Source organism: Equus asinus, chromosome 1 (assembly GCF_041296235.1).
Source record: "Equus asinus isolate D_3611 breed Donkey chromosome 1, EquAss-T2T_v2, whole genome shotgun sequence".
Taxonomy (NCBI): Eukaryota; Metazoa; Chordata; class Mammalia; order Perissodactyla; family Equidae; genus Equus; species Equus asinus.
Window position 1 is genome coordinate 28,002,292 of NC_091790.1, and position 18,197 is coordinate 28,020,488.

An 18,197-nucleotide genomic window follows, 5' to 3' on the forward strand; every position below is an offset into this window, starting at 1 on the left:
AGCTGAGGCATGGAGAGGAGAGGGAAGAATGGAACGAAGGGCATGTAGTGAGGCCAAGGCCAGAGGAGTAGGCTGGCCCCAGACTAGAAGGGCGCCATATGGGAGCAATGTCCAGGAGAGTGGCTTCTAATTTGGTGGCGAGGAGGAATTGAACCATTGTTTGTAGAAGAGCCTTATGAACCCATTATGTTTTAGAAAGACGTCTCTGGCTGTAATGGAGAGCTATAGTGTAATACAATACTGCTAAGAAGTCCAGGTACCCATTAATGGCTTCTTTTTTCTCTCAAGTGGGAGGTGATCTTCCACTGAGAGCGGTAGGACGGTCGTGGAGTGGGAATGGTGACATTGGTCTCAGATGTCATTAACTCATCTCTGATCAAGGGCCATATTTTTTTTAATTTGTTCTTATTTTTATAGAATGTATTACTGTCTCTCATGGACAGGCACACTTTTTTTTCATGTTACTAAAGTTTTACATTTATTTGTGTTTCAAAAATAATTTGTGTCTCCTCTGCTACTGGCACATGATGCTTAGGTTTCTATTTATACTTTGTTTTCTAAATGGAGAGAACAGTGTTGTCATAGCTAGAGCTGCTGAATGACCTGGAATGGTGCAGAGTACAGTTGCTTCCTTTGTAATATCTGGGTAACTTATATGCCTGGCTATGTACCATCCTTGGACAAATGTTTGTCATTTTACGAGTATTGATGTGTTCTTGATGATTTCTCCAATTCACTTTTACTGTAAGACTTGAATATGGTCCTCCATAAAAAGTAACATTAGAGTCCTTAACGTTGGAAGAGAAAAATCTCTGTGTACAATATATAGCAACCTTACCTCTCCGTCAAATCCCCACCCCCACCCTCATCAAATTAGGAAAAAAATAGTGATTAGGAAACTAATATTGGTATTCCAATTGGGACATTTTCGTTATTTATTTATATAATTGATAGACACACCAGTTATTGCTATTAGTAAATGTTTTTGGATTTTCAGTGCATAAATAAGGATGACCTGAGATGAAGTCATTTGTAACTACATAGTGATTTTTTAAGTTTCTTATATTAGGGTAGATCCAGTTTCCAGAACGTGGAAAGATAGGAAGTAGACCCCTGAAACTCCGTCTGTGTTAATAACTCAGGGAAATAGGACTGAGAGTTTGTAATGTCTGTGGTTCTGAGACCAACCTGTGGTTTTAGCATCCACCTGCGCTCTGCCTTTTCTCTTCCCTTTTTTTTTCTTCCCCACATTCCTTGACTTTCTCAGAAGCTGGGATTTTAACATTCCTTCTTCTGCTTCCAGGAGCAGCTGTTGTCTGAATAATTAAGAGGTGAGCTCTTGCCTTGTTTCCGCTCAGGTTTCCACAGGGCTTGACTGTTGTTTGTAAAGTGTTTCTGGGGGTCCGTGAAGGGAGTGGCCTGACTCAGCAGACAGACGGGGAGCCACCATGGCTCCCCCATCAGGGAGCTGTTGGCAGTGAAACTATTTGTAGGTGCAGCTTCTGTATTTTGCTTTCAAAGGAATCTGGTCCTGATGAAATTTTTTTCCCTGAGCCAGAGTTTTGGTGAGTGAAGACTTTGGGTTGGCTGGAGGATCCGGCAACAGTTAGGTCTACTGCCTGGAGAACTAATGTTTTAAGAGGAAGAATTCTTGCTCTAGCATGCTTCTCTCTACCCTTGAACTCTGGCTTGTCCTCTCCAGCTCTCTGGGCTGTCCTCCGGTAGTGAGAGGTACAGACTGTAGCACACCTGAGGCAGCATTCTGTGAGCTGTCGCTTATCTGAGCTGCTGACCACAAATGTAGACTGCCCTAATCAGTAGCCATTCACCAAGTTTGGATGTTTCTGTGTGACAGTATCTAAAGATGTTTTTACATGAAGATGCCTGAATTAATAGTATCCGATAGGAATTGTATGTGTTTTACCATGTAGTCAATTTAGATCTAATTATATGATGCAAACAGAAAATAGTATATAGTGGAGCTCTCGTATTTCCTTCCCATTCTTGTTCATTTAGGAATTGCTGAAATGCCCTGCCAGTGGTAGGCAGGGTGATTTCTTCCTTTATTGTGGGCCTCTCTAGAGTTTTCTTCTTTCTTTCTTTCTTTTTTTTTTAGGTGAGGAAGATTGTCCCTGAGCTAACATCTGTGCCAATCTTCCTCTATTTTTGTATGTAGGCTGCCGCCACAGCATGGCTTGATGAGCGGTGTGTAGGTCTGCACCTAGGATTTGAACCCACGAACCTGGGCTGGCTGAAGTGGAGCATGTGAACCTTAACTGCTACGTTACCGGGTCAGCCCCTCTTCGTTCTTTCTTGTCCATTTTTGTGTATGTCTGTAGCAACTGTGATTTCTCACTACGTGCAAACTTTCTATCAAATGTATTGATTTTTTTTTTCCATCAGCTTGATTTCAAGGAAGTCACCAAATAATCCTATTCTCAGTGTATGATACTGGAGTTTTACACTAGGTGTATATGCTTGCCTTTATACCCTGGCAGTTACTGGGTACTGCAGCACATTTTATAACTCTATTTTGGGGGTAAGGGAGAAGTTCTGAAATAGTTTTTATTTGGGGCTAACATCTAAGGAACTTCTCTATTGGATCCAGTCGTGGTTGTTACAATTCTTCGTGTATAAATTTGTTTGAAAAATGCCTTCTGGCTTCTGCAGGCAATTTAATCATTTTATGCCCAATAGAATGCAAATTATGCTGGTAAAGTTAGAGAAGGGGTGGTGATGTCATTTGAGGTCTGGCTTCTGGTGGTGATGTAGTTTTTTTTTTGTCCATGATAAAAGAGTGATTAACATTGATGAACTAAGACTAATAAATATGTGTGACTTATTTAATAGTTAAGAAAGATTTTTTTTAACTATTAATGTAGGAGCTTAGTTACCATAACTGAAAACTAGATAGCATTAGATGCCATTTATATGTGTAAAAATTTCAGGAAGTTTATTATCTTACCCCAAAATCGTTATCTTTGGATTGTGGGATTTTTTTGCATTGTGGTTTGCTGTGTTTTTCAGATCTTCAACATTAAGTATATAATAGTTTGCAAATACAGAAATGCAATAAATGTTATAAACACAATCTTAAGGATAGGACAAATGTATCACCATTGTAATATTTGTAGAACTGATTATACTTTTGTGAAAAATTACATCAAACAAACTACTAGTGGTAGCATCGAGTAATTTCATGTCCTGGTTGTAAAAGGAGTGTTTTCTGGAAAACACACATTAGCACCACAATTTCACTACCTTTTTTCAGTAATATTAGACACTTTTGAGGCACGGCTCAGTTAGTCACTGTGTTAGTTTCCTGCTTTTGCTGTAACAAATTACCAGTCGTTTGGTGGCTTAAAACAACACAAATTTATTCTCTCACAGTTTTGGAGGTCACAAGTCCAAAGTGAGTTTAGAGGCTAAAATCAGGGTGTCTGCAGGGTTCGTTTCTTCTGGAAGCTCCAGTGGAGAGTCCTCTTCCACTTTCAGGCTCCTCCTTGGCTCCTGGACGCCTCACTCCAGTCTCTGTTTCTGCGATCACATTGCCTTCTCCTTAACTGTAGTCAAACCTCCCTCTGCCTTCCTCTTATAAGAACACCTGTGATCATCTTTAGGGGCTGCCAGGATGGTCTCCCATCTCAAGATCCTTCACTTAATCACATCTGCAAAGTCCTTTTTGCCATAGAATTTTGCATTCACAGGTTTCAGGGACTAAGACCTGGCCGTTTGGAGGAGGTCCTATTCAGCCCACCACAGTTACCATCAAGGCTTTCACCATCTCAAAGCTGGTTTTGAAGTGTCTCATTATGAACTAAGGATAACCGATATACGGCTTTGAGTGAACAGTGATACCACCTGATTTTGCCTTTTCTGAGGTCATTTAAAGGCAGTGCAGTGCTGTTCCACGTGAGGAGGCTAATATTTATTTTATGGACTAGTTGGTAAGGCTGGCCAAGGACATAACTCGATTTTCAAGGTAGTTTTCCCAGGTGGCAAAAGAACATGTGGCTACACTCCAGGACTGAAATGGTGAATTACGGCTGGGTAATTTGCTGTACCAGGTTGCTCATTTGTATCCTGTAGAGCAGGGAAAGCTTTGTTATGCTTTTGACAGGAAATATGCCTTCATGCAACAACACGTGATCAGGCAAGCAGGAGCAAATGATCATTTATGTACATTTTGATTTCTTATTTGCCAGTTACTATGAACGTAAGACACCTCATGCTCCTGTGGAGTCGTTTGACATTGACCTGCCCTTCATAAATAATAACTAATCTGGTCTGGTTGAAAATTAGAGTTAGAAATTTTAAATAAATTCTAGTAAAGTTATGAAGGACAAAAGAGAATGAAATTGTGTAGCTTTTTTGTTTTAAAGATGTCAATGTGGAATTTGGTTTTCATGAGGCAGTTTTAGCAGAAAGATTTGGAAAATATTGCATTATACATTGTTAGTGCAGTTAGGAGAAACTCTTAAGGGAAACATGGAATACATTTTTAAAATAGATGCAGAATTTGATTTGTAAGAAAAGAAAAAGGTTACGGAAAAAATAAGTAAGAAAATAAGTGTTAAATTCAACAAACATTTATTGAGACTCTCCCCCCTGTGATAGGCATCAAGCCTGCATAGCTAAATGAGGAATCAAAATTTAGTCAAGATGTTGTGTGCACTTGCAAAATAATGGTCAGCAATAACAGAAGCTGTAATGGAAGCGTGTTTAATTATGGGATAAAGCAGGGGAAGCTCCAGAGCAGAGGTGGTATTGGAGCTGGACCTTCAGGGCTCAGTGGTCTCCTGAGTCAGCAAATAAAGAAAGGGCATTCCACACAGAGCAAGGCCTGGGGGCTTGTAAGCGGCCAGTGTGTTGGGGAAGGAGAAGTAGTTGACAAGACTAGAGCATAAGGAGCTTGCAGGAGGAAGTGATGAGGGACCAGGATGCAGAGGGTCGTGGTGTAGCCGTGACAGTTTTCTATGCCTTGCTGGAGAGTTCCGGTTTTGCTCTGTGAGTAGTGAGGAACCACTTGGTCTTAATGCTAGCAACACGCATGGTCAGATTTATTTTTAGAAAGATAGCTTTGGCAGCAGGGCCAAGTTAAATCTCACTCATTTGCTTGTGGTTAACACAGAAAGTATGACAGTACTAGTCTGGTCTATCTCGATTTAATAAAGAACAGCATGTCTGCAACAAATGCATGATCTGTGTTGGCTTCTAAGGCCCATTCGGGCACAGGAAGCAAACGTAAAGTAAATGCCTGCAGCGGTCAGAAATAACTTGGGGAATCGGGGCTCCTCTAAGACGGTAGGGAGCAGTGGTGCCTGTGGCTGAAAGTGAGAAGTGAATTCAAATTAAAAGAAAAAAGAAAATTGGCAGTAGCTAAATTAAACACTCTGAGTCTATTGCACTGCTTCCTACTTAGGATCTTTCGGTGTTAGGATCATTAGCTATGCTTTGAAAGGATCAGAATAAACAAATCTTTCAAAAGGTTTACGTACGTCAGGTTATTTTGATGGAATCGTTTTCCTTCTAAAGTTTAAAGACCTAATCTCATTTTATTTTAATGTTGTATGTTTACTTACCTGCCTCATTCTTGATGGAAGAATTATGCTTGTGCTTGCTAAATAATTGTTGAATGAGTGACTATGAATCAAAGGAGAGGAGACCTTTGTCTTGTCTTTTTGTCTTCTCCAATCTCCCTTCCTGTTTCTGAGGTTCCGGACACCTCCTTGGAAGAATCCAGTCTCTACTGATATTGACCTTGAGGGTGGGGCCTCATCTCGTTTATCTTTGTGGCCCCCAAGCCCAGCATAATCCTAGTAAGTGTTGAGATGGATAAAAGAATTAACAAATAGGGGTAGCAATTATATGGTTTGATTTTTGGCATATACTAAGTATATTAAAATGTTTCATATTCTGAGAAGATGATTCGTTAATTTTAGGAGAGAGATTTTAAGTCTGTCACATTTTTCTGTGCACAAATTGGAGCTAGCACAGGATGATGACTTTTTCTCTTTTTCACTTGTCCTTTACTGTTCTTTTCATTGTTGCTTCTCCAATGATGCCCTTAGAGGGAGGCCATCATCTTACTTTAATTCTGGAATGAGCTGGGATTTTAAAGTGGTTGCTCTGTGCAGAGTGTTTAGAGTATAGATCACTCGGACACGTTGGCTCTTTCCTCCCTTTTCTTTTAACTTTACAACAAATGTATTTTGCTTCATTGGGATCTGTATTTACTTGTTTCCCTAATGCAGCTTTTCTCCATGGAATACTCTCCGTAGAAACATATGCTCAAAGCTTCAAAGTAATTACAATATCACTAAAAGCTTCATAATCACATTACTGAAACTAAATGTTAAAAAATCTGATTTTCCTTGATCCACTCATTTCAATTTAATTTTAGGCCACTGCATGATTGATTGAGGAAACCTGGCAGGCCACAGTCAAGGAGTGTCTGTAATGCCTAAAGCTTGCACTGAAAACTTCAAGGCAATTTAATTTGGGTAGGAATTCATTTTAATTATTCTGAGGGTTTTATGTTTTTATTTTTAATGGGAAAAATAGATTTGTTTTCATGCTTTTAGTGTTTGACCTGCTCTGATGTCATCCATCCAGTCCTCCTTCTGGAGTGTTCCTCCTCCTCAATCTTGCCAGACGAAGACCCTGGATGATAGAAAAGTCCAGTTCTAAAACAAAGACAGGAAGTTGGATTTTTTTCATAATTGTTCTAAAGATGTTCTTTCATGTTATTTATAAGATAGATTTAAAGTTTAGCCTTTTTTTTTAAATCATGAGTGGTTCTGAAATACTGGTATCTGTTTACAGTAATCAAGCACAACTCCAGCAGTGTCTTTGCATCATGCATTTATTCTGCCTCCATGTAATTAAATAAGAGGACATGCCTAAAGTGTCACTTATCCATGAGGATACAGAACATTATGAATAAACATGTCTACCTTTTCCTCATGGCTCACAGCGGGGCGGAGAAATGGTCATCCATCAAATTCATGTCCGTGGTTGTTCTCAAAAACCATTTAGTTTTATTTTTAATGAATTGTGGAGACAAGCGAATATGAAATTGCTTTCTGAAGCAATTTGAATTTTCCTAATTTTTAGCACAGTTTGTTTTAATCGTACACATTACACAGGGGTAGATCTAGAATATTTACTGTCATGTTTGATGCTTACTCAACTAGAAGTCTGGACATAGCTCTGAAGTAGTTTAATGTTAATTTTTATAATTCTGCTTCTAAATTGTTATTTTGTCCTCTTTCTCAAGTTCTTTTTTTTATTGGTTTTAACAATAAGTAATAGCTAATATACAAAGCTTTTGTAGTCATATACAAAGCACTTGGTGACATTTGAGTTTTTATTGAATTTCAGAAGGTGAATTTTGAACCCTAAATAATTTGCTTTTGTCGGAGTTTTGACAAGGGAAAATAAAATAATATTTCTCAACTCTTTTTATTCCCTGAATCCTTTTAATCTCTGAATCCCTGAAATAAATAATGGTCTTCTAGCCATTTTTCTGCTGCATGATGGTAGGCTTATTGTTTGATGGTACTTTTGAAAATCAAGCTTGGAATAAAAAAATATATTGCCCATGACTCGTAGCACTCCTTATTCACTTCCTTTCCCATCCAGGCCATGTGTTAGATCAGCCTTGCCCCTAAGTTAGAGTATAACAATATCTCATACACTTAATATTTCTTCTCCACACAATAATGTAGGGAGGTGGTAGTAACAGCCCCCTTCATAGGGTTTTGCTGTGGGAGAACTGGAACTGAAGTGAAGAATTCCTGTTACATATGGAGTTCCCACAGGAGAACCCATAGATTTAGGTTCTAAAAGATAGAGAAATGATCCTGGTTTTTACATTCATATGTTAATGGTTTCCTCTTGCTTCCATCAAAGAATTTCGGATGAGTAGCTTCAACTTTAGGACATCTATGTAACTTCATTGAACATTAAGTATGAGGATGGTTGCCTGAACTGGGCTTTATATCAGGTGTCATAGGTAGTTCAAGCCAGAGATAAGCATGTTGGGCCTAGGAATTGATTTTTACTCTGCTTACAAACTAATAAGTTAGCCTGTTAATGTACGATGAATGCTAGCAGAAGAAATGAGACTCATGAGTCAGAGACAAAGGACTTCATTACTTGTGGCACAGCAAATTGCATAAATATTATCATATTTATGCCAGGTTTTTTTTGCCCCCAAATTCCACAGGGTGATGTCATATGGCCCAGATGGATACTATGCATTCAGTGGGTTTGCATTGCAGATGAGAACCATTTATTAAGCTTGAAGAATCCTCCACTTTTATAGCAAGCAGTAAGCAAACCTTCTCTTTGTCTGGGGATAGACATTTCCTCGTTTTTTAGGGTTATTGGATGCATAAACAACCATGAGAATTGGCCCAGATAAAAGGGAAGTCAGGGCCATGCATTCCTTGTCCACTCAGCAAGACATGCAGGGGAATATAAGAAGCCCAGATAAAACTCTCTCTCCCAATAACCAACAGCTTTCCCCACATTATCTTAGCTTGTGATAAATTTTCACATGAGTATTCCACTCCATGGTCATTCTGATTAATTGGGTCAGCAGATACCGGGACCAAATCTGTTCAACTTGTCTCATACAGCATTTAATTCAGGCTGTGATCAATAGGATCCCAAGCAGCAGGAGGAGGCCATCTTGTAATATTGACTCCGTCCATCTGCCCCCTTGCCCAGAGTCTCTGACTTAGCCTACTGTATATAAACCCCAGGTGGAGACCAGTAGGTCTTAACTAAGACAGTCTAAGTCAAGTCTGTTATCTATTATGATTCATACAAGGAAGTTTGGAATGACTTGCTGATCTTTGGTGTCATTGCCAATAATAACAAGGGGCAATAGATGGTCCAGAAAGCAACCCTCATGGCCAATGGAGAGCCATTCCATGGCCCACTCTCCCCTAGAGAGAATAAGTCACTCTAGTTTGGAATTTGCTGCTATACTTAATTTGGATCACCATTACACTGGTTTGATGAAGCCACATAGACAGTTTTCTGAGTAGCTGCAGCCCTGATTGCCGTACATGGCACAACATAGGGCTGCTTCGGTATTAGGACAAGCCTATGAATCTGTATCAGTCAGATTGAAACAAGGTTGTGCCAGTCTGGGAGTTTGCACAGGTATGAGGGGAAGGTCCATGTTTTGGAGCTGCTGCTGATGGCATCAGACACAGCAGAATAGTTCAGGACCAGACATGTCCGCGTGACTTTTTCTGTTTTGTAGCCCATGGATGGGGATGACAAGCTCAGAAGTGGGTCAGTGAGCCAGACTGCCAGCCACTGCTGCTGCCACTCACATGGATCATATGACTGTTTGCCAGGGTGAAGCACTGGATATAGGGGACTAAAAGAGCGTTAATCACACTCCCTCATACCTTCTAGGATTTGAAGTGACCCCCTCCCAGTTGCCAGGTTTGTTGCTTTCCCTCACAGTCATGAAATTGGTATGTCCCTTTCCAGTAGCTATAACTTTATCTTTTCTTCAATCATCCCCCACTTGTATCAAAACCTTTTGTCTAGAAGGGCCAGGTGTAAGTGAGAAAAGATCATTTTTACAAATTTTACTCTCGAATTTTCAAAATACGTCTATGTAACTCCCTAATCTTTCTGGGGATGGCTATATAGCTTACTAAGATGTGTAGACCAAGAGGACGTGAGAGAGGTAGAGTCAGAAACCTTTTTGAGTTAATTATTTAAGTCTTATTTTACCTCTCAATGATGCCAGCAACTTGAGGATGGTAAGGGTCATAAAAGTCCATTGATCACTTTTGCTATTGGCCATCGTTGAGTGGTCTTTATGGCAAAAGACACACCATTATCAGACTAAAGATAGTATGGAAAGCTAAAAATATGGCAGTTTAGTTTCAAGAGCCACAGTGGAGTGGCCAAAGTCAGTGATTGGACTGTCACCTGAAAAAAGTGTTGATAGTGGTAAGGCATTATGGTTATCTCAAAATAAGAGTCAAAGGTCTGATGTAGTCAGTATGCTAGGAGTGGACAAGGCAACCATGACCTCCTTCATTATAAGACAAACAAGCCAACTTTTGGCAGGAGTTGCAAATCTCATATGCAGTTGTAGCCTCTGCATCAGAAACATGCTTACTTTGTGCCCTGTCCATGATGGTAGATAAACTGCCACATCTGGTATAATGAGGGATCCTGGTAGTGATGGCAGTAATCTGGTCAGCACAGGCTTGAACAACAGCTTGATTCCAATTGGTCTCATCAGAGAATGAGCTCTTATCAGGGGCTTTACATCGGTGACCCAGACTGATAGGCAGCCATGATTTATTTCCACAGTTTGTGGCCCTACAGAGGGGTGTTATTAATCTGCCTGTCTATAGTCTTTCAAATGGCAGACCAGACAGACAGCTAGGCCATTGGCAGTAGTCTAAAGGTCTGTAAAAATATAAAATGCCTGGGCCTTGGGAGCACTGCCTAAGACAAGAGTGACATCTTTCAATTCAGACCATTGTGCTGTCTGGTCCTTAACACAGTCTTCCTGAGCTGTCATTGGGGTTGGATGGCTGCTGCTGTTCAGAGGAACCATCAGCTTAGCTTAGCCAAACCATCAGTGAACTAGGCCCAGTCATTGAAAGAAATCTGTGAGTTGTATTGAACCAGAAGCTGTTTTTCAGGTGGTGGAGTGGGGAACATGGTTTCCCCCAAAGATATAGCTTCCATTTTTGTCATGTAAAACTAAGATGGTGCTAGGGCCAGACCAGCTGCATTCTTGAATATACTTTTTCCATTTGACTAGGGTCTGTTGGGGCCTTCCCACCTCATTAATCACTGAGTCTTAATAGATGCACATGAAAATGAAGATGTCTGGTGTTCATTTTCCATAAAAGCTTAGTTGCACATTAATAGCTACTTGTTTAAAGAAAAAGAGGGGGTGGGTGGGATGGACATTCTGGCTCCATCAAGAAGGTGATGCTATTGTATTTGGAAATGCCCTCTCTATAGGGCAGCAGTTCCTGAACATTAAAACCTCTTCTGACACTTATAGGAACTGTGAAATGCAGACATGTAGCACATAAATTCTTATTATACAATCGGATATGGAACCCACAACAAGAGCACATTTAATAAGACCAAAGGGCTCCTCCCACAAGGTTACTTTAGCTTCTCTTACCAACTGAGAAGCACCAAACCCCATCAGTTGAATTCAGTGTCCTTTCCCTCCATGGGAACTGGTAGTATGGTAACTTGGCTTGCTGTATCCAACAAAGCCATAACAGTTTGAGTCTCTCTCTTCCCCATCATCCCAGGACTGGTGTGTATCGCTTTCAGTACCACTTGGGGACAGGAAGACCTTGGATCCATGCAATCATCTTTCTCCTTAAAGCATGAGGTCAGAGGAGGGGAGAAGACAGGGATCAGGTAGTGTAGCGGGAGACAGCTGCTCCGTGTCAACAAGCAAGACACATTTACTATTAGTTTCAAGCAGCTACCCACTTGGGGCTCAACAAAAGGAACTTCTAATGTTGGTGGTCCTCCAAAAGACCATCACTGGCAAGGTCATCATTATAGACAGCACTGTATAGCTTAGAGGAGTCCTCAACTCAGTACCCACATGCACGTTGCCTTTCTGCTGGGCAGAAGGCCTTGCTGCCCCATTGTCATGATAACATGCCTTCCTCCACTGCGTGGAGGAGAGTCAATGAGCAGCAACCAAGGTACCATTGGTATAGCTTGTTTCAATCCTTTTCTCTTCTCTCAGCCCTGTTAGTTGGCAGGACAGTGCGGACCCTTATTTTTCTCCCTCCTTATTAGGGTGAGAGCATTCACTCACAGATCCCAGGGAGGTTTTCATATTCCTAAACCCAACCTGTGGGCCTTTTCCTTCCTCTTTCAGAAATCCGTGTCTCTGTTAGCATCCCCTCCTTATCTCACGTCTGCAAAAGTGACCCTGAGAAATGGCCCACATAAAAAGCAGCCAGGTTTGCAGTCTTGACATACCCAGTAAGATATGTAGGATGTGAGAGTCCCAAGGAAGACTGCTTTCTCAATAAGGGGCATCTCTTTTCAGCTTCCCCTTGATGCTTTATCAGACCAGGTGGGCAGTGTTATTTCCAAAGCTGCCGAGAATGGGGTTAGACCAGTGGTTGCAATGGAATGGTAAAAGCGATTAGGTTTTTGGTCTTTGGGCTAGTGAAATAATAGATATTTTCAAAGTGGGGTAAATTCTGAGTGTAGAAGAGAAAGATGACAATTAATTTTATGTTTCAGTTAGTATTTCAACACTTTAGAGTCAATGACGTAAATGTGTTGTTGGGTTGATTCTAAGCGAATCAGCTCTCCTGCCCATTTTCAATTTAATGAAAATGTAAAATTGTCCTGCTCTATTATTTGCTTTTCTCTAGTACTTAGAGACATTTTATTTTGTATTAACTTTATAAATGATAATTAAAATAAAGATATGATTTCCACTTCTTTTGACTTTCCTTGCAGACTTTTCTCAGTTTATTTGCTGGTCTTAATTGGGGCATAAAATCTGTAAGTTTCTAGTGTAGATATATGTATATGGTTTCTCATACCCTATTCAGATATTCTTACCATAAGCACTTACTCACTTTTCTTGGGGCATGGCTAGATTGAATCATTAGGAATCTAAAAAATTAAATAGAACAATTCTCTTTGGATTTTCTAGGAAGTTTTAAAATATGGTATTTGCTTTTGTGTTTGTCTTATCTGAGCCCACAAATAAATTTTGAAAATTAAATTGTTCATTTCTTTGGGATATTTTTTCCCTTTGGAAAGAGACTGTATTACAAAAAATAGTGAAACTGTTTGTTTAATATGGCAGTGAAATAGAGTATTTGGTATTTTCTCAAAATCCATCCAAAAATAACCAGGTAAAACTAAAATATTTTTATTTTAGTGCTTTGTATTGAATAATCTTTCTAAAAATATATGTTCTTTCTCTTGCTATGGTAAACAAGTAGACTGAACATAACTGTGTATTGCTTTGTTCAGAGGATATTTTATTCTCTTACAATCACCAGTTATCGTTGCATGATACTGAAGTAAAAAAAAGAAAAATAGGTTAACTTGGATGCCTGATGGTCCCATAATTTCACATGAATACTTTTAATTTTTGCTTAATAGATAATATTTATATGTATATCCTAAAAATGAGGCTGCCTTTCCATAGCATATGCATGCAAGGATTATCCTGATTTTGTTCTGATAGCCACTATTTACAGCTTGATGGGGAAAACTCTGCTTTCCTAGTTAGGAAGCATCTTTTATATATATCAGAAGTTTAATTCACAATTTAGTGAACTTTTCTATTTTCACTCTATAGCTATTTTTATAAAAGAAGTAGTTTTTAAGTAGAAAAATCTCTTTGAAATTCTTGATTCAAGGATAAAATTATCTGGATTATTTTACCCTTTTGCTGTGATAGCAAAATAAAAGAGAAGTTGTTTTTACACATAGAAATTCCATCAAGGCTGAGCAGTAGATGAATATAACATGTAGCTTTTACTGTGTTCTTAAGAATTTAGTGAGACATATATATTTGTATATATATATGATAGATTCTCTTTACATTTTGCAAATAGAAGAGAAAGTGAAATGGATAAAAATAATGCCCAACATTTATCAAAAGCTCATGTTTTGTGTTATAAGGGCTGTACTTACTTCATGCTGTTTAATCTTCACAGCTTCTGGTGACACTATGGTCTTCATGTCACTCAGGAGGAAATGTAAACTCTGATGGGTCACATGGCTTATCCAAGCTTATAGTGAGTGGCTGGTAGAGTGAGGATATGAGCCCAGGTTGGGTGGCCTGGAAGCGTCTGCGCTTGGGCGACATGGCTGGCCAAGCATTGCACTGTGCTTTCTTTTATCTCCCCAATTCTCTTTCCAAGTGTTTTATTTCTTTCCTAACAGAACCCTCCCCGCTGCCTCCTGAGTCAGTTTACAGGCTAAAATAGCAGATGAAGCTAAAAAGTTTCTTTGACTTATAACAATTTCCTCCAGAATTATCTTGTTGAAAGTAAATAGCCCATCTGGCTTCCTCCTTTCACAGAGCAAAACTCCTAAGTGAGCTTTGTGACTGAAGCTGGCTGCATTCCACACAGTGCGGCTGTTGGCCCTAAGCAAGATGAGCACAATCTGTTTCTTCTATTTCTAATAAAGGAAAAGAGTTCCTTCATTTGCCTCTTTAATTCATTGCTTGAATTTTATGTCCTTTCTCACAATAGCAGCTTTCCTGCTGTGGTCTTTTTTTTAAACATTCAGGTAAAATGGAAACTACATAATAAATGCATTTCAGTACAAAGACACTACAATGAAATAACATTAAAACTTGCATTTTAAGACCATCGCATGGGGTTGTTAGCTGTGTGACTCCCATTGATAAGCAGGGGCTGAGGGGTTGACTGAGAAAGCTGTGTTTCTGCCGCCCCATTCTGTACCTGCTCTCTGAATAAATAGAAGCGTTTAGCGTTCTGCTCTAGACTCCACGGGAGTCAAACAGCTAAGCTCTGCACAACCTGTGAGTTCACCTCTAAGTGCCTTAATTTAGCTCTGCGTTTACCTCTAAGAAGCAGCAGGGACTGTCCCTCTGGCCCTGATAATTACCTTCCTACAGGGCTGACTGAGGGTTACAGAGTAGGGACTTCAAATGGAACCTGAATTTTCCCTGGCCAAGAAAATAATTTGATTCTTTCTGAGTCTCAGAGCAGATAAGAATCTTGTAAACTTTATAAGCTGTTAAATGTATTATTTTAATTTCTAATTTTCTTTTGGAACCAGGTTTCAAGAGGTCATCATACAATGTTTGGCAATGTCTTTCCGTGATTGGCAACCATTCTCCAAATCTCATTATTTTGAGGAGAGAGTTCAAAAAAGCCAGTTCTTTTCCTCACAAAGGCCCAATATTGCTCACTAAATGTCAATTCAGAGATAGGGATGTCTAGATTTTATACCTGGGAACATTTCTTCCTAAATCCACTTGGTTGAGGGTACTTCTGATGAAGACAGTGGGATTTCAGGCCCCGAATACTTGGACTGGCCCTGCAGTCTTAAATTTAGATCTACAAAATTATGAGTGCAAATGATGTTGCCACATAGCTGTTTCTAAAACCATGTTCCTCTGAGGGAACAAGATCTTCAGGGGCATCACTTGAAGGGTTGGTCAGGGGAGGAGGCAGCCAATGAAAGGGCCTAGCCCTTGATCCTGCTTCTCCTGTACCCCAGCTGCACCCTACACCCCACCACAAACTACCTATTAGTGCCTGCCTGACATCAGGTTGCCATATGCATGGGTGTGGAGGGTTTCCATCCAGACATTAGAAAAGTTGAAAGGGCCAATTTCTAGAATTTGTTACTGAAGTCTTTTCTTATTTTACCATTTTTTTCATTTTTGTGCTAAAGATAGCAAATTAAAAAGAAACAACAACAAAGGAACATTACCTATAAAGTAATACGTAAAGTACATTTTTCCCTTAAAATCTCTACAGCTCTCAGTCTATCTCCAAGATAAATCTCTATACACTTGGTAAATGCAATAAAATTATTTGATATAGTTTAAAACTGGTTAACAAGAATACCGCTTTTCTGGAAGATTTTTACAATATGAATAAAATATGAAGTCTTTTTGTTTTACAATTCAACTGTGACCGTCTTTGAGCACCTGCTGGTGCTAGATCCTGCCAGGCCCGTTTTCATATACAATAACTAATTTAATATTCTTCAAGAAATAGTTCTCATGATCCCTAATTTGCAAATGAGGAAATCAAACTGTTTTCTATTTAGTGCCCATTTATGTTTATTCACAAATATTTATAAAATATTATGACATTCACTAAACTTTCTTAGCTGATTATGCTTTAAGAAGGCATGATTAAGCTGCACGTTTGAAACTCAGAATGCATTTCTCCTAAAAACATTTTAAGGTGTCAGTTTAGCAAAATATTCCAGTGAGCTTTGCTGTATAGTTTAAAGGTGACCAATGGGTCTAGAATGGCCTGAGGCATTCATGTATCTAATTATTTTTTTGGAAACCAAACCTAAGACAGAAGAGTGAAGCTGAGAATTTGCCTGGTAATGATCAAGTTTCGTTCCTGATGCTCAGTCTTCTAAGGAGTTTGGGAGGAGAAGTGGGAGGGTTTGTAAGTGGGGAGGAATGCAGATACAGAAGCCTTGGTTCCCTAAAGGATGTGAAGGTAGTTTGGGTCTCCAGAGCACCTCCCAGGGTGGACATTCTGGCCACAACCTCCTGTGGTCCACTGGTGCCTGGAGCATTGGGCCCGTTTTGCCCAGATGGAGGGCACCATCCATTCGGGTAGTCATGTTAGTTCTGAGATCCTAGGCTGATGAAGTCTTCACATTTTGCTCGCACTTTTTCACTCTCAGAGTCTCTGCTTTTAAGAAGCTCTTCAGTCCTCCTATCTGATGCCAACTAAAGAGGATACCAGGTCAAGAATTTGAATCTATGTCTCAAATTTATCCATCCCCAGGCCCTACTGGACTCTTAAGTAAGACGTGTAGTTACAAAGCAAACTCCCCTTCCTCCCAGCACTGTGTGTGGCCTCCAGGCAGAAGGGCCACATCTGTGTTGTGGCCATCACAGTCCCAGCATCTGGGAGAGTGCCGGCTTATAATCAACTCTCAAACATATTGAATCAATGAAGGAATAGCCGAATATAATCAACACCCGCACATTTTACTGACAGCTGGAACAATGGCAATCCTGTAGAGATCATCTAAGTGGAAAAATGTTTGCCAACCACAGTGTGTATGCATTCTGCATTACAGTCATCTGAATTCATGATCAGGCTCCACCCATTACCATCTAGGTGACTGTGTGTTATGAACCTCTGTAAGCATGGCCGTCCTCATCTGCAAAGTTGGGATAATGTTATCTACTTCTTTGAAGTTCTCAAGGATTAAATAGAAAGATCTTAGCCCTGTGTCTGACAGTATTTGTGAAAGATATGGAAAAATAAAAAGTGAGTTAGAGCATAGCTCTACTGCTGGGAATATGTTCATTTTTCTCTTTTCTAGGTATTTAGAAATATAAATCTGTTTTGCTTTACCCACAGGATTTAAAACACAGAATTGAATAGTATAGTTATGAGTTAATTAACATGAATTAGAGACAAGGGATGAATATAAAATGCTAAAGTACAGCGTGGTAAAGATAACATATTACTAAATTTTTTTATATATATTAAAAGTATTTTTATTTAAAAAATGGAGATTTATTTCGTTGTATTGTAGTCGTCTTTCATTAGAATCCTCAACTATAAAGGGCAAGAACATACTCGCTATACTACTTTTTAATCCAATAGCTTAACTTTTACTTTTTTCTTTTAGGTAATAGGGAGTCTAATACTAATGTCTGTTTGCTGAAACTGTATGAAAAGGTTGAATATTTCTTAGTAGACAAATGAAATGTAAAATAAGATTTTTCCAGTAATCCAACACCTAGAATACTATTGAAATGCACAGTAAAATCTTCAGTAAATATTTCAAATATTAAGTGAAAGTTGGGACATTTAATTTTTACCTAAATGATTTTAAAAATAGGCTTTTAATGTGGTTTTATGGTTAAATCAATCCCCTTAGATATCAATCAATAATGTATAGGCAATGAAGCCTTTTTCTGACACTGATTCATTAGGAAAGCTCATTTAAGGAGTTAAACATCTCTCACTTGTCAACACCAAGATAATTATGCACTATTAATTCTCATGTCATTTCAAAAAGTGCTATTTTAAAACTATTCATTTCATCAATCCTGAGAACTAGGATAAGGTAGACAGCCTGCTGTAAACCAATTTAAGATGTGATTACATTGCTTTATTCCTGTGATGCACGAATCAGAAAGTTGATTTAATGCGAACACAGCTTTTGAAATGTTTCTTACTTCATTTTAAGAGATGAATCTGATTAGGCAACCTTGAGAGGACAAAGGAGTTGATGTAGAAGAAAGGAGCTTTAATTTATTCTGCCATTTGCAGAATCGCCGTGGTGGGTGGGGAGAGCTGAGGGAGAAAATCAGGAAATGGTAGTTTTCTTTGTCGTTTTATCTAAATGAAGCTTTTGTGCGTATCTGCTCTCTGCATATTAGCTGAGAATTACAGTTGTATAAACTTCCATCATCTATGGAAGAGCTAGAATAT

General features: G+C 39.2%; 1 protein-coding gene across 14 annotated transcripts in view; it reads left to right on the top strand.

Annotated features, from left to right (window-relative positions):
• Positions 1-18,197, top strand: part of PRKN (parkin RBR E3 ubiquitin protein ligase) — a 1,201,475-nt gene that overhangs the window by 5,610 nt on the left and 1,177,668 nt on the right. Inside the window, exons 1-2 of one of the 14 annotated variants that reach the window (XM_070480800.1) lie at positions 2,397-5,819; positions 6,404-6,503. The exons of 11 other annotated variants lie outside the window; for them this stretch is intronic. The gene's annotated coding sequence lies outside the window, so the exon portion shown is untranslated. Of the gene's footprint in view, positions 1-2,116; positions 2,292-2,396; positions 5,820-6,403; positions 6,504-18,197 lie in introns of those variants that run through there. 2 more of the 14 variants (XM_070520579.1, XM_070520618.1) reach the window with 2 other exon arrangements.